Source organism: Triturus cristatus, chromosome 6 (genome assembly GCF_964204655.1).
Source record: "Triturus cristatus chromosome 6, aTriCri1.1, whole genome shotgun sequence".
Taxonomy (NCBI): Eukaryota; Metazoa; Chordata; class Amphibia; order Caudata; family Salamandridae; genus Triturus; species Triturus cristatus.
Genome location: NC_140589.1, coordinates 1,124,112,529 through 1,124,135,862, shown reverse-complemented (window position 1 = coordinate 1,124,135,862; position 23,334 = coordinate 1,124,112,529).

Here is a 23,334-nt window from a genome sequence, read left to right as displayed (position 1 = left end):
GCTTGGCATGAGCATTGGTTACATCACACAAGATCAAATTCATTTTGGTTGTAGACATGGGGAGATTAAGTGATTTGACCAGAATCACAGAATGTTGAGCTGAAGCAGAAACTCCAACCTGGTTCCCCAGTTGCAAAGTCTGCAGCTCTGGAAGTAACACCACATCCTCTCCCCTAGGTGCAACATTTAATCAAGTGGTCAACTGGATAAAAAAACATAAAGATTACAAATAATTTAAAAGTTCTTTGTCGCTAGTTGAAAACTCAGAAAATATGTCCTCATTTTAGTTTTTTAGAGCACTAACCATAATTTTGATGCAAATAAGACCCTCTCATACATGTAATTTCTAAAGGAAATACTCTAGGTATTACAGTTTTGATTACATCAAGATGACGTCAGGCGTTCCACACTTTTGTAATACATATAGAATGTTAGCAATCTAGTTGTTCATTGGGATACTGTTGACAGGCAGAGGCCAGGGGCACGGACACTGAAAATTGAAGGCAGGTAGGAGAGTGCAGATGCAACAATTTGACCACACTGGGCAGGCAGGAAGGGCAGTGGCAGCACAACAGACTATGGAGGGCAGTGGAAAGGGGGGGCAGGGGCAACAAACCAACAATAAAGGACTGGCAAGAGAGGCTGTGGCAATATAATAGACCATTGTGGGCAGAAGGAAGAGGCAGTGGTAGTACAACCATACATGTCAACAGACCCGTTTCAGCCAGGAAACGTCCAATGTTTTTAAGCTCAAATGGGCTTTATTTGATCTGTCTCCTGTCTACAATCTCCTCTTTTTCAATGTAACTCAAAGGGGAAACTCAATACCCCAGTTTTTTTTCAAAATCTCCCTCTTACCAAGTTCAAAATGTTCGCAAGTATGGTACATTGGATCATGGTAGGCAGGAGGAATTGGGGTAGGGACATGGACTTGGATAACAGAGGACAGGAGGGACATGGAGAGGTGCACCAAACTGACCCTACAGGGCAGGCATCAGGGTTTGCATCAGCACAATACACCACACAGCGCATGCGGGACAGGAGTGCAGCACAACAATCCATAGAAAGCAATAGGGAGGGGACAGGACCATGCACATGGACAACAGAGAACAGAGGGGAAAGAGGCAATGGTAGCTAGCTGACCATAATGGACAGACAGGAGAGAAAGCTGCAGCATAACAAACCATAAAGGGCAGGAGGAACGGATCAGGGGTATTACAATGGAACAGACAAGCCAGGCCATGGAAACAGAGGACTGGGGACAAGGGGGCAGGGCAGGAGCAGCAAGGTGACCATGGAGGTCAGGCAGGATGGTCACTAGAAACAAGACACACCATGGAGAGCAACAATGAGACTATGATGGCATACACACAGACCATGGAGGGAAGATGGGAGGGGGTCAGGGGCAGCTAGCCGACCACACAGGGAAGGTGGGAGGGGCCATGGCAGCACAGAAGATAATGCATGGCAAGCGGGAGGGTTAGTGGCAGCACAATGGCTATGATGGGCAAGAAGGAGGGTGCAGGGGCATGCACAAAGGACCATGGAGGTTAGAAGGGAGGGTCAGGACCTGGGCACAGACAAGAGAGTTCAGGGGAAGGGGCCTCACAACAGACCGCACGGGGCAGGCAGGAGGAGCAGTTGCAGCACAACAGACCAGGCAGGGCAGAAGGGTGTGGCAGTAAAATGGACCATGGAGGACAGGAGGAAGGGGATAGGGGCATGGCATGTGGACAGGCAGGGTGGAGGTGGCAGGGACAGGTTACAGTCATCTGACAATGCTAGGGAGGTGGGAGGGGAGTGGCAGCTCAACAGAACACTCAGAGTAGATAGGAGTGGCAGGTCCATGGAACATGGTGGGCAAAAAGGATGGAGCAGGGGCATGCACAAAGACATCGGAGGGCAGGGGGAAGGAGAATAGGGGCAGCAAGCTAAGCACAGAGGCTAAGCAGCAGGTCAATGATGGGCCATAGAATTGGGCAATGGAGGGCAGGAGGAGTGGACGGGTACATCATGCTAAATGGAGGGCAGTGGCAGCACATCAGACCATGCATGGCAGGAGGGAGGAGGCTAGTCCATGGATTCAGACAACAGAGGATAGGGAGGAGGTGGATGGGGCAGCAAGCTAACTGTTCAGAGAAGGTGGGTATTAGGAACTTTATTGTTTTTAAAATGTGTGTCTGTGCGAACTACTTAAAATATGAACAAGTATGTAGCATAATCTCACTTTTATTCAGGAAGAAGAGGACGTTTGTGACTGTGACTCCGGGCTCACTTGGCAGAAACCCCCCCTGACCCTCCACCCCCATCGCAAAATGTAATGCCCGTGAAAAGGGTAGGTGGACGCAGTGTTATATAGGGTTCCATGATGGAATATCGTTAACATAAATATCGTCAGAAATAAATATCGTCACTAAAATATCGCTTACATTAATATCGTCATCCTATACTTAAACAAGGATTCACACAAATATCGATTTTTTTTTATCGACAACCCTAATATCGTTCACACTAATATCGACAACATAAATATCGACTACTACATGATCGACTTTATTTTAAATAACATGACCTTAGACATATATATCGACTACACTAACATCGACGACCTATCTGCTTATAGAAATATACAAAAAATATGTTCTTTTTATTACCAACTGGATATGCACTATTCTTTTATTTTACACACTTTTTTTAACTATTTTACTTTACAAAACTATTCACACATATAATTATTTAACGGTTTTCTAATTCAAAATAACGTTCTCGACCAATGATTTTGAAATTTCACTAATTGAACCAATCAAAAGCTACCATTAATTAACTCACTAATATAAAAACAATTATACACTTAACGTAATTTACCATTTTTGGGCCAAACTTGGAGAAAAACGGTTACCTTGCTGAGAGAAGAGAATACAAACCTACAACTACAACTACAAAACGTCATACTACACTTGAAGTAAGTAAAATCCCATTGCTTTTTTCATTCGAACTTAGCATAAAGTAGATAAACTCCCTAAATTAAAAAGTGTTCTTCTTTAGAGTGAAAAAAGAACATGTTGAACTTATCAAATACGACCAGAAACTTACATGTAAAAACATTTATTAACTACCTTATCCATGTCTACTTAGATAGCTGATAAAAATTATTTAAACTTGCTAAGTAAATGTACAATTTACTTCATATATTAACAACTACTATCATCCAAATACTATAAGTAACACAATGATTAAAAAAAAAAATGAATGCTGCGGATAGGTTGCTGTCCAGTAGCACAGGCGCAAAGGAGGATAGTTCAGTTAATCCATGAATGTATAGGCAGCATACGTGGCAACTGCTTCCATCAAAAAATTGTTTGCAGGGCCACTAAAAGTCTCAGCCATCCAATTAATTAAAGAAAAGGAACATACGTGTTCTTCAACCATCGGAGCCTCTAGCACAATCAGAGGGCAACCGGAATGTTCCTCTAAATAGCTCATAGCCAAGAAGTCGTAGGCAGCAGTTGATATGTCCCAATTACCCAGGATACCATGCGCCGCACCACAAGCCATAATCCGGACACCAGAACAGGCCAACTCGTGAGACACTAAGGGCCTCATCAGTCGATCGAAATCCGGCACCGGAGACACCGTGTTGGTCAAGCACAAATCCAGAGGCCATTCAAAGGGACAATCCAGGCAGTGAAATACAGGTTGCACGCAGGTGAAGTAGGAATACCTGAAGGATAATCCATATGCCAGGCTTAAAGTCGCCAATGGCAGAGTACCATAAAAGTCAAACATCCTATCACGAAGAAGATGCAGACGGGACAGGTGCTCATGTAGCACAGAAACAGCAGCCATTCCGTAGTATGAAAAGTAAAAGCAGCACACCTGCCACCAGCGCCAGAAGCAGCGGAACACCTCCAAAGATGCTCGAGAAAATCGAATGAACAAATGCGGAATCACACCAAAAATAGTTTGGAAAGAGGTCACGAGACTGAGCCTACAAGTTTAAAAAAATGAGCCAGGCCGGTCGTGGACGAGGCATTGAAAATAGTTTGGATCAAAGCTCCGAAATGTAGGGGGAGGCCAGTATTCAAAACCGCCTGTACCTCAGTGCGCGTATTAGCAACGTGAAGGACAAATGTTTCACGAGAGGAAGTCAATGGCACCTCTTTTTGGGACAATACAGCTCTTATTCTGCTCAACTTGTTGAACTCTGCTTTCAAGGTTGGAATCGAAGGCCAGATGGAAACATCCAGCCGCCCGTGCAGGGGTGAAAAGAGAACATTATTGCAGCAGACAACCCTCTGAGATACAGTTACTATATATGGGATTCCCACTAACATCCCGCAGCAAGCTTCATTATTCAAAATTAAATAACTACTGTTTGCAAGCAGCGTCAAAGAAGGCGTAATCACAGGCACTGGGACACCTCGTAGGACGCAGGCCTAAATCGGGGCTTGTACATTGCATGCACCGTGTAATTGAATGTGCCTACATACCAAGGAATGATCTGATGTCGTGGTACATTCCTCACCCTTCAGATAAACCTCAGTTCCGTCCCTAGTACATCTATACGTAAAGGGGAGGGACCAAACCTCATGTATGAAAGCGGTGCCCAGCTGTTCATATCTACCCAGAGCATAATGTTTCATACAAAACGTAAACTTAAGAAGTGCGAACGGTAGAGTTATCAACCCATGTATAAGCCACGTGACTGAATTGATTTCCGCCACAGAGAAAGGTAACGGTTCTAATTTTTCAATATGTAATAACGAATATGTAGCATCTTTCATGGACAGAAATCGCTGCTTATCAGTAAGGTTAAAAGGAATGAATAACGATGTAGTGCTCAAATAGTCCCAAGGGACCCTCCCTGCCTTTAACGTCTGCAATGTCCATGCAAACTGCATAACAGAACGCAACTGGTTTTGACCATTATATAACACAGACATATCATCATTCACAATATCAACAACTGACGAAACAATATTATCTAATGTATAAATTCTGGAAGAGAGAGTGCTAATGCTGTTATCTATAACGGCTAAAACCTTTTCCATGTTTGCTTGGTCAATAGCTCTCAATCTTGAAGCCGCCTCAATTTGCGAACATTTCCACACTTCGTTGTAAATAGCATACGCCCACCTTTTGGTTCTGCCACCCACAGGACCTTTAACAAAATAATTCAAATCTATTTTGTCATGTAACTTCGATAAATGAACTTTGACAGATGCTAAGGTGGAATGTCGCATCCAGGATTGACATAACTTTCCCACAGAATATGTAGTTACAGTATGTGACGACTCAAACCGAGGGTCTACGCGTTCCAGAGGACTAAATACCCTTTTGATCAAAAATAAATTGTAAACTCAGGGAAAGTTCTGGATAGTAAACCATAATAAATTACTATTCTAACTCCAATCCAACATAAGTCAGGGAAAGTTCTGGATAGTAAACCATAATAAATTACTATTCTAACTCCAATCCAACATAAGTCAGGGAAAGTGCTGGATAGTAAACAATAATAAATTACTATTCTAACTCCAAACATAACATAAGTCAGAGAAAGTGCTGGATAGTAAACCATAATAAATTACTATTCTAACTCCAAACATAACATAACTCAGGGAAAGTGCTGGATAGTAAACCATAATAAATTACTATTCTAACTCCAATCCAACATAAGTCAGGGAAAGTTCTGGATAGTAAACCATAATAAATTACTATTCTAACTCCAATCCAACATAAGTCAGGGAAAGTGCTGGATAGTAAACCATAATAAATTACTATTCTAACTCCAAACATAACATAAGTCAGAGAAAGTGCTGGATAGTAAACCATAATAAATTACTATTCTAACTCCAAACATAACATAACTCAGGGAAAGTGCTGGATAGTAAACCATAATAAATTACTATTCTAACTCCAATCCAACATAAGTCAGGGAAAGTTCTGGATAGTAAACCATAATAAATTACTATTCTAACTCCAATCCAACATAAGTCAGGGAAAGTGCTGGATAGTAAACCATAATAAATTACTATTCTAACTCCAAACATAACATAAGTCAGGGAAGGTGCTGGATAGTAAACCATAATAAATTACTATTCTAACTCCAAACATAACATAACTCAGGGAAAGTGCTGGATAGTAAACCATAATAAATTACTATTCTAACTCCAATCCAACATAAGTCAGGGAAAGTGCTGGATAGTAAACCATAATAAATTACTATTCTAACTCCAATCCAACATAAGTCAGGGAAAGTGCTGGATAGTAAACCATAATAAATTACTATTCTAACTCCAAACATAACATAACTCAGGGAAAGTGCTGGATAGTAAACTATAATAAATTACTATTCTAACTCCAATCCAACATAAGTCAGGAAATGTGCAGGTTAGTAAACAATATAAATTTTTCTATCTAAATTATTTTTTAGACCCTATTCCCCTATTATACCAAAATAACGCTTCTTCAATATTAATTTACTATTTTTTATTAATATCAAAAAATAAATTTCGTGTAAAATTTTTAATTTCGATGTTAAATTTTGATTTCATGATAAATTTCTAATTTAATAATATTTTATACAATTTTTAAAGACTACATTTTTAAATTACTACCCACCCTAATCCCCTATAATACCAAAAACCCGCTCCTAAAATTTTTATTTGAAATTTTTAAATTTAATTACAAATTTAAATTCGTAAACAATTAGAAATTTAAAATTAAATTTTAAATTTCTTAATTATTTTCTAATTTGTTTATATTTTATAATAATTTACTATTCTAACTCCAATCCAACATAAGTCAGGAAATGTGCAGGTTAGTAAACAATATAAATGTTTCTATCTAAATTATTTTTTAGACCCTATTCCCCTATAATACCAAAATAACGCTTCTTCAATATTAATGTAATAATTTTTATTAATATTAAAAAATAAATTTTGTGTAAAATTTTAAATTTCGATGTTAAAATTTTATTTCATTATAATTTTCTAATTTATTAATATTTTATACAATTTTTAAACACTACATTTTTAAATTACTACCCACCCTAATCCCCTATAATACCAAAAACCCGCTCCTAAAATTTTTATTTGAAATTATAAAATTTAATTACAAATTTAATTTCGTGAACAATTCGAAATTTCAAATTAAAATTTGGATTTCTTAAATATTTTCTAATTTGTTTATATTTTATACATTTTTTAAAAACCAAATTTTAAATTACTACCCACCCTTATCCCCTATAATACCAATAACCCGCTACTAAAATTTTAACAATTCTTTTGTAGAAAATATTTTTTAACACATATTATTACTAGTAGGAGTTTTGTAAGTTTTTTAAAAACATAATACATATTTTTTTATCAAATTTATAACAACTTATATTTTTCTGTCGATATTATATAAAACGACATTTTGATCAACGATATTCTGTTCATCGATATTTTTTTAGGACGATATTTTTGTCATTCTCACGAAACGATATTTTTTACAAAGATATTTTCTATTACGATATTTTTCACAGTCGATATTCTTACCACGATATTAATGCTAGTCGATATTTTCCCGTCGATATTCTATCTTTATACCGTTATATAGAACATAGTCCTAAGAGCACGATTGAAAATGAAAACTAGATATAGTATATGGTATAAACTATGCACCAAAAAGTGTGATATAAGATGAACCGGGCGTGAAATATAATATGCAATACATTGTGCGCAATGACAGATTCATTGGAGAGCGCAAGATAGCACAGACACTAGCGCGTGCTATGCGATATGCGCCTTGGAGTGTAATATGCACAGGGCAGTGTTGTGTAACCTAACTAGTCTCTAAAGTTGTAATATAAAATATGTGCTGGGGAGTGTAACATTGCATATGCACTGTGACAAAGATATGGATCCCAGATTGTAATATGTATGGCATAGCGCTGTGTGTTATAACATAGGCATCGAGGAAGGCACGTTAGATGGGGCAATATAACCGGTGCGAAGGCAAGTGTGGCATGACATATTCACGGGGTGGTGTTACAGTGCACATGGGCTAGAGAGTGTCATAGCATACGCACTAGCTGGTGGAATACAACCCAGCGGTGTGAGGCACTCGGCGGGCACTGGTGGGTGTAACACAGCATTGGGCTCAGCCAGGAGCACGCTGTGACTCTCAAGTGAGGTTCGTCTCCTTTCCAGAGAGTAAAATAAAAAGTATTACACATCCGGCGGTGGATGTGTGTTTTATTAACCGTGAAGGGGGTTTCTTGCATAGTTTGGTCGAATTTTTGTCGAATCCCCTTTGAATGGCTTGGTGTGCATGTATATTAAATGTGCCCGTCAATAGCTCCCCATGTTTGTATATAAAACGACAAGGGTGTCTACTTGGAGAGTACCCACCGGCGGGGGCGCCGGGATTAGGCACGGTAGGGCATCAGACACGTCAGAGCATCACTAGCGGTGTAAATACATTCCATGTGGATTCATTCTATGCATTTTAATGAATATCACGCAAATCGTCATAGTGATAGGTACATACGGTTTGTCCAGCATGTCCTAGGTGTTTCTATAAATATATATTTTTTTAAAATAATAAAAAACAAAGGCTGGCCCCAGGGCCATAAGTGGCCTGATGAGGGGGGCAACGCAGCCCCCTCCTAAAGAATTTTTTTTTTATAAAAAAGGCCATGACCCGGGGGTTGGGGTCCCCGGGGCCGATTAAGGCCTTGGGAGGGCCAAATTTATTTTTTCAACAAAAAAAATTAGGGGCAGGCCCTGGGGGATGGGGTCCCCAGGGCCAGTAAATTAGAAAAAGAAGGGTGGCCACACAGCCCTCCTTCTTAAAAAAATAAAATAAATAAAAGACCGGCATCGCGCCGGAGGCCACGCCCCCTCTTTGCAGCACTGTGCAAACGCGCCCCCTGGCCAGTTGTAAATTGGGGAATTAATCCCCCTTCAATACTGAGGGTCCCTGAGGGCCATCTAGCCCAACAGGTATCTCCAGTATGCGCCAGGGAGCTGCGTTGCACCTCTATGCAACGCAGCTCTGTGGCGCTTACTGGAGGTACCTAGTTGGCTAGTTTGACCCTAGGGACCCTTAGGATTCAAGTGGACTTAATCTCTCACCTTACAACGGCCACAGGGCGCGTTTACACAGTGGTGAAGGGAGGGAACGGGGCCTGAGGTGACGTGTGCAAACACGCCCTGTGGCACGTTTTAAGTTGGGGAAATAATTCCCTTTCAATCCTGAGGGACCCTGGGGGTCAACTAGCCCACCAGGTGCTTCCAGTAAGCGCCACTGCTCTGCATTGCAGAGAGGTGGTGCAGGCCGTGCCCCTTTTTACACCTCTCTACAATGGCGCTTACTGGACGTACCTAGTGGGCTATTTTGCCCCTAGGGATCCTCAGGATTCAAGGGTACTTAATCTCCCAACTTAAAAAACGGCCACAGGACGTGTTTACACAGTGGGAAAGGGAGGGGATGGGGCCTGAGGTGACGTGTGCAAACACGCCCTGTGGCGCGTTTTAAGAGGTAGTTTTAATCCTGAGGGTCCCTAGGGTCCAACTAGCCCACCAGGTGCTTCCAGTAAGCGCCACTGAGCTGCGTTGCAGAGAGGTGGTCCAGGCCGTGCCACTTTTTACACCTCTCTGCAACCCAGCTCTGTGGTGCTTACTGGAGGTACCTAGTGGGCTAGTTGGACCCTAGGGACCCTCAGGATTCAAATGAACTTAATCTCCCAACTAAAAAACGGCCACAGGGCGTGTTTACACAGTGGTGAATGGAGGGGGACGGGCCTGAGTTAACCTGTGCAAACGAGCCCTGTGGCGCGTTTTAAGTTGGGAAAATAATTCCTCTTCAATCCTGAGGGACCCTGGGGGCCAACTAGTCCACCAGGTGCTTCCAGTAAGCGCCACTGCGCTGCGTTGCAGAGAGGTGGTCCAGGCTGTGCCCCTTTTTACATCTCTCTGCAACGCAGCTCTGTGGCGCTTACTGGAGGTACCTAGTGGTCTAGTTGGACCCTAGGGACCCTCAGGATTCAAGGGAACTTAATCTCCCAACTTAAAATGGCCACAGAGCGTGTTTACACAGTGGGGAAGTGAGGGGACGGGGCCTGAGGTGACGTGTGCAAACACGCCCTGTGGCGCGTTTTAAGAGGTAGTTTTAATCCCTTGCCCTATTATATACTAGGGGCTTACAGAGGAGGTCATGCTGATCACAGGGGGACCCCAACGCAAAGTGTTCCCTAGTGTATGTAGGTGTTTTCACTGTATTCTGAGTGTCTTTTAACATAGCACTGGCTCTAGGTTTGGTTAGTCAGACTCAGTTACCACCAGTATCCGTCTGAAAAAGTTGAGGGTACAGGATGATTTTGCAACAAGGCTTCTTTCTGCTCTTCTGTTTGTTCTTTCTGCACGTTATACTTCTTCCTGCACTTTTCTTCATCTTTGAGGACTTCTGTTGCTTCTTTCTGCATTTCTTTTTTTTCTTTCAGTGCGTTTTTTCTTCTTTCTTCACATGTCCTATCTCTGTAGGCATAGTTAGAAATTAGCATTTAAAAAACCTTTGAAATTCACTGAAAAAACCATAGGTTTCAGGCACGTTATAGTTAGGAATTAGCATTTAAAAAACCTTAGAAATTCACTGAAAAAACCATAGGTTTCAGGGACGTTAAAGTTAGCAGGACTTTTCACTCGTACAAAACCATTGAAATTCCCCGTTATAGTTAGTTCAGCTAACTATAACTCGCGCACCCGCAATGCACTGCTGATGACGTCACATATTACATCACTCATGACATGGTCAGTGACATCACTCATGACATCACATCTTATTTTCAGCGCACAAAGCCACATGATTTGCATGTAAAAATGATATACATATTCACAATCCATGTTGCTGCTCCTCATTGGCCTATCTTGCACAGGAGGCAGTTGCTTACCTCATCTCCCTTTCTCACCTTTCAAAACCATAATATATATATATGAAAGTAAAATATAAGAGACTTACAAAGTATTGGTGCCTGGCTGTGGTACTGTTTCTTTGCCTTGTGCGAATTCAAGACTATTTGGGAACATGTGTGTGTGTGTGTGTGTGTGTGTGTGTGTATACCTTTGTATTACAACATTGTAGCCAGAATATCAGCTACCACAATATCATGAAGGTAAGTATGTATAGGTGTGAAATTAAACACAGACACTCAAGCAGACCTGGCCACTAAGGGATGGGTAACCACACGCCTCTTCATAACTCACAACGCTGAGTCAAGAGCACTGAAATTCATTTTTAGCAAACTCTGGGGGATTATCAAAACTGACTCCACATTAGGACCCATGGTTGCCCCTAGGCCTGACATTACCTATAGGAGAGCCAGGTCCATGCATGCCACTGTAGTCAGAAACAGCCCTGAAATAACCAATACCACTAATTGGTTAACTAATGACAAAGGTTTTCTCAAGTGCAGCAGTTGCAGGGCTTGCAGATTTGGAGCCAAAACCACCCAATTCTCTCTAGAATTCAGGAGTAAACCCAACAGAAACTCACCCGCAGAACAGAATTCGCAGTGTACATTCTCACTTGCAGCTGCACGCTTAAATATGTAGGGAACACCAGTGTCTTCCTGGGGGGCATGGCCAGCAGCATGGCCGAGTAGGACACGCTTTCGCCGAGCTCCGGCTGAAAGCCTAATCCGACATTAATTCCGGCACCCGCAGACCCGGAGAACACCTTTAATGCCGAGGACATGCTTGGCTGACACCCGACGTTAAGGAGACGGGGGGCAAAATCCTCCGGCTGAGCCCTGAGGACCGATATGCTGACTCACTCGGCTGTGGAGATGCAACCTAAGATGGTGCTGCGGAGAAGCTGTGGGGCAGAGGAGCAGACCTGAGTGCCGGGACCCGGGATTGAGGAGCTGCCGGGAGCCGGTGCTGCCGCGGTGAGTCGGGCACCCTCTGAACACCATCTGGAGCAGCCAAGGTGAAGCGCTACCACTGAAGGTACGGCTGACGGGACGCCGCGGGCCAAGACGTGGAGCCCCTCCCCCTCCGGGTCTGAGAGCTGCAGCGCGACCGAGAAGAGGAGGCACGGAGACGGGCCTAGCTACGGGGGGCCCTGCGGGGATTGACGACTGGCCTTCTAGCGGTGTGAGTGGAGCCACTTTCCGGTGGAGCGGCGGCTGGGGGAGTGCAGGAAGAACTACACTGAAGGGGGTCTGGCCTGAGGGGATGAGAGTCGGTGCCTGAGTACTGCGGGACCCCGGAGTACTGCGGTGGGGCCGGCGGTGGGCGCTGGATCGGCCCTTCCGGCTTCTTGACTCACCGATTCTGCATGGAACCGGCTGGACTGTAGAAAATAAATACTGGCAAGTTGAGCAGGCCCCCCCCCACCTCCCACCCAAGCATCATCCGAAGTGGCCGAAGTGGGGGGTTGTCCCTGGGGGAAGGACTGGAACTCACGAGGCGCCGGGGCCTGGGGGAGGAGCTTTCGCCCCCCCTACATCTGGGATTATAAGGTGTTGCGGAGGCACAGAGCTGGGGCACGAGCCGGAGATGGAGACAGCCTGCGGGGGCTGTGGGCGCCGCTGCTGCCCGCTGGAACAGACGGCAGTGATTTGGATCCGCAACGGGGGGACAGTGACTGAGATACTTGAAGGTGACTGCAGAGAGCTGAGCGCGGGGGGCTCCGGCCAGGGGAGTCGGGAGACGGCGCCGGAGGATTGGACCCTTGGGGCGCTAGGGTGGAGCCTGGTGGTGGTCGTGGATGCCGGGCTGTCCTCCCTTCCCCCCCTCTCCGATTACCAACTTATACTTGGCTGTCCCCCCCCTGTGACGAAACATCCATGGAAGACATCCGGCGTGTGGGCGTGTGAGGTGGGCCTCCCTGTGGACTCGGAGTACACCGTGGGGTGGGCTGGTGGGGCGGTCTTGCGTTCCCCCCACCCCCCTGGCCTGACTGTGTCCACAGGCCCCGGAGACGATGTTGCTGACCCCAGACCGCGCCACCTCACCATGGGAAAGGACAGGGATCCAAAATCATCCCAACAGGGCAAGATGGACCAGTATGCAAAGGTTATCGCCCCCCCTCAGGGGGAACGCCCAGGCACCCGCTTGGATACGGATACCCTATTCCAGGCGATCCAGGCATCCAGGACGGCACTGGAGGGCCAGATTGGCGCGGTTGGGGCGGAGGTGGCGCTCCTGCGCCAGGATCTCAGGAATCTAGCAGCAAGGGTCACGGAAATGGAGACGCGACTAGGCGAGACGGAAGATTCTGTACAAGACCTCCGCAAAGGAGCTTGAGTCCTCACACAAAGACATGCTGTGGAGGGTGGATGATGCGGAAAACAGAGCAAGACGCAACAATCTCCGCTTCATGGGCTTTAGTCCCTGGCTAGTGTTGTGACTACATTGGGCCTGACAGACGTATGGTGGCGGCTGCACCAGTTACAAAGAAGTTACTCATATTACTCAGGGGCACATAAAGTACACTTGAGACTGGACTATGTCTTTCTCGCCCGGCATGCACTTGGGACTGAGGATGAAGCCGAGTACCTGGCAAGGGGGATTTCGGATCACTCGCCCCATTTGGTTCGGCTGGTTGGGCGGCCTAGGGCCAGCGGGGGGGGGCTGGAGACTGACAGAATGGGATCTGCAAACTAATGAGCTACTGCAGGGCTGACACGAAAGTGTACTTTGCAGAAAATGTGGGATTGGTGCGGTCGGGCGTTGTAGTGTGGGAAGCCTATAAAACAGTGCTCCGGGATAGGGCCCAAAATCGAATCTCATGGGAGAAGCGGAAAGCGCAAGAGGAGCTTACCTCCCTGGAAACCCGAATATTAGAACTGGAGAGGCAATACTTGTTCGACAGGGACCCACAGGTGCTCCAGGGCCTGACTGATACCCCACAGCAGTATAAAACCCTCGCAACAGACGAAGCCAAAGCACAGGCACTAGCGACCCTCCACAGGTTATATGACGTGGGGGACAAGTCCGAAATGCTGTTGGCTTGGCTAAGCCGTAAGGAAAGGGATGCCAGGTGGATAGAGAGCGTGGTTGATGGGCAGGGACAGCTGCAGAGGGGATACGCCCAGATAGTTCAGGCCTTTACCTCCTATTTCAGGGAATTTTACAAACCTAGGGAACTGGGGGAGGCAGACGAGATTATGGCCTACCTGACTACTATTCACGCCCCGATCTTAAGGGACGAGGACAGAGAGTCCCTTGAAACTGACATATCTGCCGCTGAAATTAGAGAGACAATAACCAGACTCCGTCCGGGGAAGTCCCCAGGTCCAAATGGACTTCCAGCTGAATTTTTCAAAAGGGAGCCGATTTGTTGACGACCCACCTGCTAGCACGGTTTCGGGACGCAACCCAAGAGTGCATCCTCCCACTTGACCTGCGGATGGCCACGATCATACCCATATATAAACACGGTAGACCCACTGAGCAATGCGCATCTTATCGACCAATCTCCCTCCTGAATGTGGAGGCTAAGCTATTGGCGACGATCTTGGCCCTCCGACTGCGCCAGGTGATTTCAGGTCTGGTGCATCAGGACCAGACGGGATTCCTACCGGACAGGGCGACTAGGCAAAATTCGCGACAGACCCACAATTGGCTCATGGAGGTGAAGGGACGGGAGGATCCACATATGTTCCTTTCCCTGGACGCTGAAAAAGCATTTGACGTTGTACACTGGCCCTTTCTGGAGGCAGCGCTGCGTAAGTTTAGCATTGGCCCCAACTTCAGGAAATGGGTGGGGCTTCTATATACAGACCTCAGAGCCCGGGTTAAGGTGAATGGGATCATATCTGAGGATTTTCCTAATAGGAGGGGGACCCGGCAGGGATGCCCTCTATCTTCACTACTATTCGCCCTCACCATCGAAATAGTGGCCTGTGAGGTCTGACAGACAGAGGAGATACGGGGATTTCAAATATCGTGGACTGATGCGCAGGAAGAAAAAATCTCGTTATACGCAGATGATATTCTGCTATATGTAACCCAACCAGCCACTACGGTCCCCGCACTGTTTAAGCTTCTGGGCAGGTATGGCTCATTTTCCGGGTACACGATAAACTGGCATAAATCAATCCTGTATAGCCCGCGACAGGAAGAAACATGGCCCCCTCTCCCCGAAGCCCTCCAGGTCACGCAGACTGGGTTTACGTACCTGGGGATTTACCTGACCACAGATGGAAATATATCCTACCAAACGAACATTCAGCGAGTGATTGCGAATTTTGCGGACGATGCTCTTAGATGGAAGGCCCTTCCCCTCACCATACTGGGTCGAGCCGCCATGTTTAAAATTATTACGTGGCCTTGTCTCTTGTATGCGCTACAAAATGAATACATTCTCCTACATCGACAGACATTCAAGGTGATAAATGCGGAACTGCGCTCTCTGTTATGGCTGGGAAAACAACCGTGGATAGCCCTTGACACGCCCCAGAGAAATCAATATAACGGTGGGATCTCTTTACAAAACGAGAAGGCATATTACTGGGCTGAACACCTGGCGCCAATCAATGAGTGGCTCCATGCCTCGGCTGATCACCCCACGTATAGATTGGAAAGGGACACCATGGCATGCCGCACTACTCTGCACTATTTGTATGGGAGAACTGGGAAGAGACAATTACCCCCGGCCACACAGCTCACCCTAGAGGTCTGGGAAAGGGCAACAAAGATGATGGGTTGGACACATAAACCAACAAAGCAGACGCCAGTATGGACCTGTTCCTGGCTGAAGGAGCTCCACAAACTCATGGGTTTTGAAGGCTGGGATGACAGTGGAATCTCCACACTGGGGGATCTGGTGGTGAAGGGGGATCTTAAGCCCTATGAGACCCTGGCGACGGAGTACGGGCTATGCCCCACCCAGTTCCTTAAATATGCGCAACTGCATCATGCGTGGAGGGCTGAAGCGGCGCTTTCCTCTCCCTTGCCAGAATATGTCCCGTTGGAGGGTCGTCTGCTGCAAGAACAGATACCCAATAAGTTAGTATCCCTGACATATAAGACCCTGAATAATAACACACCAGATAGATTGGGGAGACTGAGAGCAACCTGGGAAAGGGACTTGGGCGTGATGGACACAATAGAGTGGGAAGCAGCCCTGATGCACCACAGGGAAGTCACGATTAAATCCTGGCTACGACTCATCCAATATAAGATCCTGCACAGGGTATACTATGATAGGGTTCGGCTACACCACATGGGTCGAGCAGTGACTCCTGTTGCCTTCGTTGCGGGCACTTGCAGGGGGACTTCTACCATGTTGTTTGGGACAGCCCCATAATCCACACTTATTGGACACAAATCCTGGGTGAGTTGAGTAAGGTGCTGGAGGCCGCGCTCTCAGTGGAGCCAAAATTTGTTTTATTGGGAATAACTACTGATGTAGACCTGAGCCGCCCGCATCTGATCTTTGCAATGCTGGCCCTTGTGGTGGCCAAAAGGGACGTGGCGCGGGCGTGGGGAGCGGCGATACCACCCCAACTGGGGGAATGGAGGAGGGGTATGGACCTATATATGGCGGCCGAAAGGGTCACCTACAAAGTGAGGGTCTGTCCCCGGAAATTCCGCAGAGTGTGGGGAAAATGGAGGGGGTACCATGGTCTTGATGGGGGTCTGGGACCAGAATGACACGCTGAGAGTCCTACTGAGCAAGGCCTTGTCCCAAGCTGATGGGAGACGGTCCATGGGTCTTAGGCCTGAGTGGAGGTGGTGGAGAATAAAAGGGCACTATGGAATTCCGCCCTGTGAAAGGAAACTGGATATTGTCAGGTTGATGATCATGATGTTGTCACTATGGGTGATGGGTGGAGGGATGGGGGAGCGTGTGGGTATGTGGATAATCACTTGTGACTTACCAGCTGTGTTTCTGTTGGTTAAAATGCAAATAAAAATATTTATTTAAAAAAAAAAATATGTAGGGAGCACCAAGCTCCAAGTGCACCTACGGATTTTGCAACACATTAGAGCCATTGTCAACAGTGACCCGGCATACCCTGTCGCCAGGCACTTCAAAGAGACCCACCAGAACAACTTAGACCACCTCAAATACTGCATCATTGATTGCATTCCACCATTCAGACGTGGTGGCAACAGAGAGAAATTGTTGAGATAACTGGAGTCGAAATACATAATAGAGCTCAACACCAAGGCCCCGGCAGGATTAAACATTAGCGAAGATCTTTACAACTTTTTATAATGTTTTCATTAATATTCACTCCGGTCATGCGCTCTCACACTATCGCCAATTTTACATTTTTAGAAGTCGGTTGACTTCTAGTTGGTTGGCCATTTTTAATCCACTGCAACACACTTTTACTACACTGAACCAATCTCGCCTATTCCTTAAGCAACTGTTTGGCTTTTTGTCCCTTCCACATCTCACGGCACTAACACTGATTTTTCCTGTAACTATGCACTCATTTTTAACTTTATCCAACAGTGACTGCACTGTACAACATGTTTTCACCTATTCAACATCTTTTTGAGCAGCTGACTCGATTTCCATACATCAGGCTTAGTCCTTAACATGCAAAGATTAGACTCCAGTGACATCTAGGCCCGTCTTCCGCACCAGCACTAAGCTTATATAACTTGACTGCATAAGTTGCGCGCCGACTGGTACATAGACTTTGGCATTGGCTTTCACACACGTCTACTGATATGAATGCGTTACATTCAATGTTCCCCTTTTAGTTACGATGGTACACCGTATTCCTCCCATATTAAATTGGGCCACATGGCATTCATGGTTTACACGTTGGACAAACACAGCCACGATTCATGAGGGATACCGTTTAATTCTGTTTTCCATCAGACTATTTTTGGGAGACTTAAAACCCAATCCATGCATTCTTTTATCGTTTACCATGCCTCTGGCACCTCCAAAGCATAACCAAAGGGGATGATGGACGGAGTGTTGAACATTGCAAGCACTCACCCCCAGTCAAATGATCTGGGTTTAATCCATCATCATTCTTTAACTCACTCTGCCATCCCAGTTCAGACAAGGCCATATGCAAATCAGTCTGACCCTGTGCCTCATGGGAACAGTCCAGCCCGAACTGCCAAGCCATGTCTTCCCTGGACCGGAAACAAGCATCCTGGGACCGGTATCTGGCTAATCAGCCATCATCAGCCAGGCTAGCTTGAATCCAGTGGCAAAGTGAGCAAGGGAACCACATCTGGGCATACCCTGCCAACTTAGGGCGAATAAAGCAAAACCAAAGGGGATGATAGATGGAGTGTCGAACATTGAAAGCACAGCCAAAACACGAGCTTACCTTCTGATCTGCCGCGCACAACTGGTGTTACAGAACACATGGCCATTTGCACCTACATATAGAGTGGTAGTCTTTTTTCTATGCCTGCTACTAACAGTGCTTGTCATTGCTGCGCCTAGTCACCAATGGATGACAAGATGTTTTATTATTTGCTGCAAAAGTGTTACGTTTTTTGCCTTGTCACTATGAACATAGTAAAGTCACTTATGTCACTATAAATTGAATGCCTCTCACCTTAGCGCACTATGTGATCAAGACCACAGGCTTGTGGTCGAAAAGCGTCATCCTGCCATGCTAAGACAATAAATCTTCATTATTGCATCTTTAACTGGAGTCTGTGCCCTTGTTTGGCCCACCGTGGTCGTTCGTTTGGGATCCTGGTTTCATATATATATATATATATATATATATATATATATATATATATATATATATATATATATATATATATATATATATATATATATATATATATATATATATATAAAAAACATAGGTTTTAGGGGTGTTATAGTTAGCTGGACATTTCACTCATACAAAACCATTGAAATTCGTCCGTTATAGTTAGTTCAGCTAACTATAACTCGCGCGCCCGCAATCCACTGCTGATGATGTCACATATTACATCATTCATGACATGGTCAGTGACATCACTGATGACATCTCATATGACATCACTGATGACATCACTGATGACATCATCCAGTGAATGTGGTTTGGTTCGATATTTAAATAAGTATTATATATATATAGCAATCTGCATTGAAGACTGAGTGGATGTATAAGTGTCTGGATGGAGGATTTACTAGCACTGTGATTGACTGTCTAAGTGACTAATTTAAAGTCTCTCAGTAAATATATGGAATAGTGATTAAACTGTGTGAATATCTGTTTCACTCTGTCTCTTGTTGTGTAAACCACTGCATAAGTTGGTTACTAGCTATGTGAAAGTCTATATTAGTTTTTAATTAGTTAAGTGAGTATTTGTATGGGAGAGTGAATGTGTGTGTGGTTGGGTGGGAGGTATGTGACTGTCCAAAGATGTGTTGATTTAGTAGGTATATGAGGGTAAGACTGCATGTGGTAACAGTTGTTTGGGTGAGTGTATCTCTTTATGGGTGTGTTGATGAGTAAATATATTTCTCAATGATACATGTCCAACAAAGTAGAAATATAAAAGGCAGTGTATGTGACAGTTGTTGTATATAAATAAGAATACATGAGAGTCAGTGATTGTCTGAGTGTCTGTATGGAAAACTGTATACTTGTAAGAGTGATTTTTTAACACACTAAGTATGAATAAATAAAATGGTGTTTGTATAAGTGTGTAGCTGAGTAAATGTAAGTATGATCAATTATTTGCATAAGCATAAGTGAGTAGGATGACTGCATAAGTGAATAGGATGTGTGCTGGTGTGTAATGTTGATATAGGTGTATAAGTAGATCTAATAGTGTTCTATTGATCTTTGTCAGCATGTATGAGTGAATCTATAGGTAAGTGAGTGGGTTTTTAGAAACTTGTATTGGTGTGTGAATGGTTTAAACCTGGTACTCTATATTTTATAGTGAGTGATGAAAGTTTATACTAGTGTATGATGAGGTGTATCAGATTGTCACGTGGTGATGATGTCATCATTGATGTCATCAGTGATGTCATTTGAGATGTCATCAGTGATGTCATTTGAGATGTCATCAGTGATGTCATCAGTGATGTCACTGACCATGTCATGAATGATGTAATATGTAACATCATCAGCAGTGGAATGTGGGCGCGCGAGTTATAGTTAGCTGAACTAACTATAACGGAGGAATTTCAATGGTTTTGTACGAGTGAAATGTCCAGCTAACTATAACACCCCTAAAACCTATGTTTTTTTCATTGAATTTCAAAGGTTTTTTAAATGCTAATTCCTAACTATAACATATCTGAAACCTATGTTTTTTTTCAGTGAATTTCAAAGGTTTTTTAAATGATAATTTGTAAATATATTAATTGTTATATTTAGTTTTCTGATACTGTTTTTCTACATTTTTTTAACTATTTATTTTTACGTTTTATTTTTTAAATTACATTACATATTTTTAATATAAATTGAAAAAAAAATGTTTTTACAAATATTGAAACTCTATATTGTTTTTTTATTTTATATATTTTTTAATATATTTATAATATTTTTTTATTGTTTATCTTTCTTTTTTTTTTTTGGAGTCGCTCACCCAAAGCGTACCTTTCTCGATCACTGTGCGGAATCTAGCCACCATTTTACAATTGTTGTGTAGGATCCGCATAGGGTGTGCGATGGGTGCGAATTTTCCTGGGCGATTGCTATGCGACTGGTACGAGACTCCAGGCGCATACGCGACACATACGTATTACATTACGCGACGCTCGCGCGCTTCCACGTGACGTCATATACGTGTTCGACGTGGTGGGTGCGCGACTTCCGCTAAATATTTTAATGTCAAAAAAGATATATATATGTATTTCATATAAATATTAAGGCAAGACATCATCTGAGCTAATCATAAAAATAATATACTTTTACTTGTAATAAACCTATATTAGTTTTTAATGCGATTTCGCTAACTCGCGTTGGGTGCGTGATGCCCGTGCGCACGGTGCGCGGACCCCATGTGACCTGAAAAAAATAGATTTGATAGGTTCATTAGACTTCCTATTCTAACTTTTGAAGGACCCCACCCATTTCAATCATTCTTCTTAGACCTTCTTTGGAGGAGCAACTCTGAACTGAGAAGAACCTTTTTTTTGCTGAGTGCACACCTACTATTGCTTTTCACTGCAAATCAATTGCTTCAGGACAGCAGCCATCATCTGAGTCTGAACATTCATCAGATGATGGATTTGTGGCTGAACCTCCAAACCCTGAGAGGTACACATCAGTCGTGTGGAAATTTTTTACATTTCCCAAAGGAGAAAAAAAGTTAATGCGACCAAAGTAATTTGTAAGATCTGCAAAAGGGTCCTGTCACGTGGACATCCAACCAAGAAGTACTTTTGCGGGACAGCAAGTATGCTCAAGCACCTAAAAAGTCTGCACCCTGTAAACCTGGCGCACGAGGAGTGCAGAAGACTGTGTGAGAATCCACCACCTGCAGTACCCAGTACTTCTGGGACGTCTCCATCCGCTCAACATCTGGACATACGTCCACAATTCGTAAACCTGAAGGTGAACTGCATAAAGTGCAACAGATTGCTCTGTTACGGAGAGCAGTCCGTGGATTTGATTTGCAGAGCACAAGAAAACCATCGGTGCTAGATTTTTGGGGGGTTTTTTTACCCTGAAGTTCATTGTTTTGATCCTCCAGTTCTCTTTTTTTTCCTTTTGAAAAAAACCAAAAAAATCAAAAAATTGTTCAGAAATAAAAAATATATATATAAAACAACAAAAAAACAAAAAAAAAGTTCTTTTCAGAACTAACTTCTCTGGTTAAAAAAAGAGCTATATTTTTATAATAGTGTGTGAAAGTTTAGATGAATGTACGCGTAGTGCATAATTGACTGAAATAATGCATTAGTAGTGTATGGTGAATGCATAAGTGCAGAACTATAAGGAAGTGCTGCAGCATGACACTGTAAGCTCTTTAGCTGCAGTGTGCTGTGGTACTTCTGAAGCACGGGGATGCAACATATGTACATAAATATGTTGCAAGTCTAAGCTTCCCTCTGCACTGCTGCTTAAACTGCAGCCATGTGGTGACACAGGCATCCTTGCATCATGGTGCAAGGATATCTGTGTCGTGTGGAGTTTGTTTTTGTGCAGGAAGACAACCCTTCCTGCACAAAAACAATCAGTAAAGGCATTTTTCTCCTTCAATGTATGCTGTGCATTGTAGCATATATTGAAAGAGAAAAAATGAGGAGAAATGAAAACAATTCTCCTTGTTGTGCCTTGCTACACCAATTGGAGGATGGTGCAGAATTCACACACATGTCCAGATTTATGATTTATGATAAATCTGGAGATGTGTCTTGTTCTATGAGTGTTCTGTGCAAACACGCACATCAACACCTATGGAACGCCCTTTCAACGCAAAGTGGTGTGTATGATGAGGTTGTATTTACATGAAGAAGAAAAGGTACACACAGTGCCTTTTCCTCTCTTTGTAAATATGAAAGAGTGTCTTGCGCTATAACTATGTTACAAAAAGTTACATATTTTTGGCACGGTATGCTTCTAAATTTGCCTCATAAGTGCTTAGTTTTTGGCAGACTGTTACAATAAGAACATTTTTCTAGTACATTGTTTGAAAAATTGCATGAGAATGATAGGAGGTAAGGAGTTATGTCTCCAAAGATGCTCAAAGAAGAATGATTGAAATGATTGCGGTCCTTCAGTAGGTACAATGGGAAATATTATGAACCAATCAAATCTTTTTTTCATGATATCCTACGACAGGGAGATTCCAAAACTACATAGGTATAAACTGGGTGTTTTGAAGACTGTATTAATACTTTGTAGCTTCTTGCAGATCTGCTTGCATAGTATATAAAGAAATTAACTTGTACTAGGGTTAATGGCTTGGCCAATCCTTAACTATATGACTAATAAATAGAGTAATTTCAGTACTGCAAAGAGAGAACAAGATACATTTATAAGTACTTAGGTTTTGGCAAAGTGATAGGACATGCTTATAGAGTGGTGAAGGGAAGGGATGGGGCCTGATGTGACATGTGCAAACACACTCTGTGACGTGTTTTAAGTTGAGGAATTTAGTGTCTTTTAATCCTGAAAGTCCCTGGGCCCTACTAACCCACCATGTCTCTCTATTGAACATCATACAGCTGCATTGCACTGAGGTGCTCTGAAACCATGTCCCATTTTATACCTCTCTGCAATGCAAGTCTTTGGCACTTTCTGCACATATCTGGTGGGTTAGTTGGCCACAGGGACACTCAGTATTCATGTTAACTTTATCCTGTAACTTAAAACGCTCACAGAGCATCTTTCCACACATATCTCCTCCGTCCATCCCCCCTTTCTTCACCAGTGTGCAAACACAGTCCATTGTG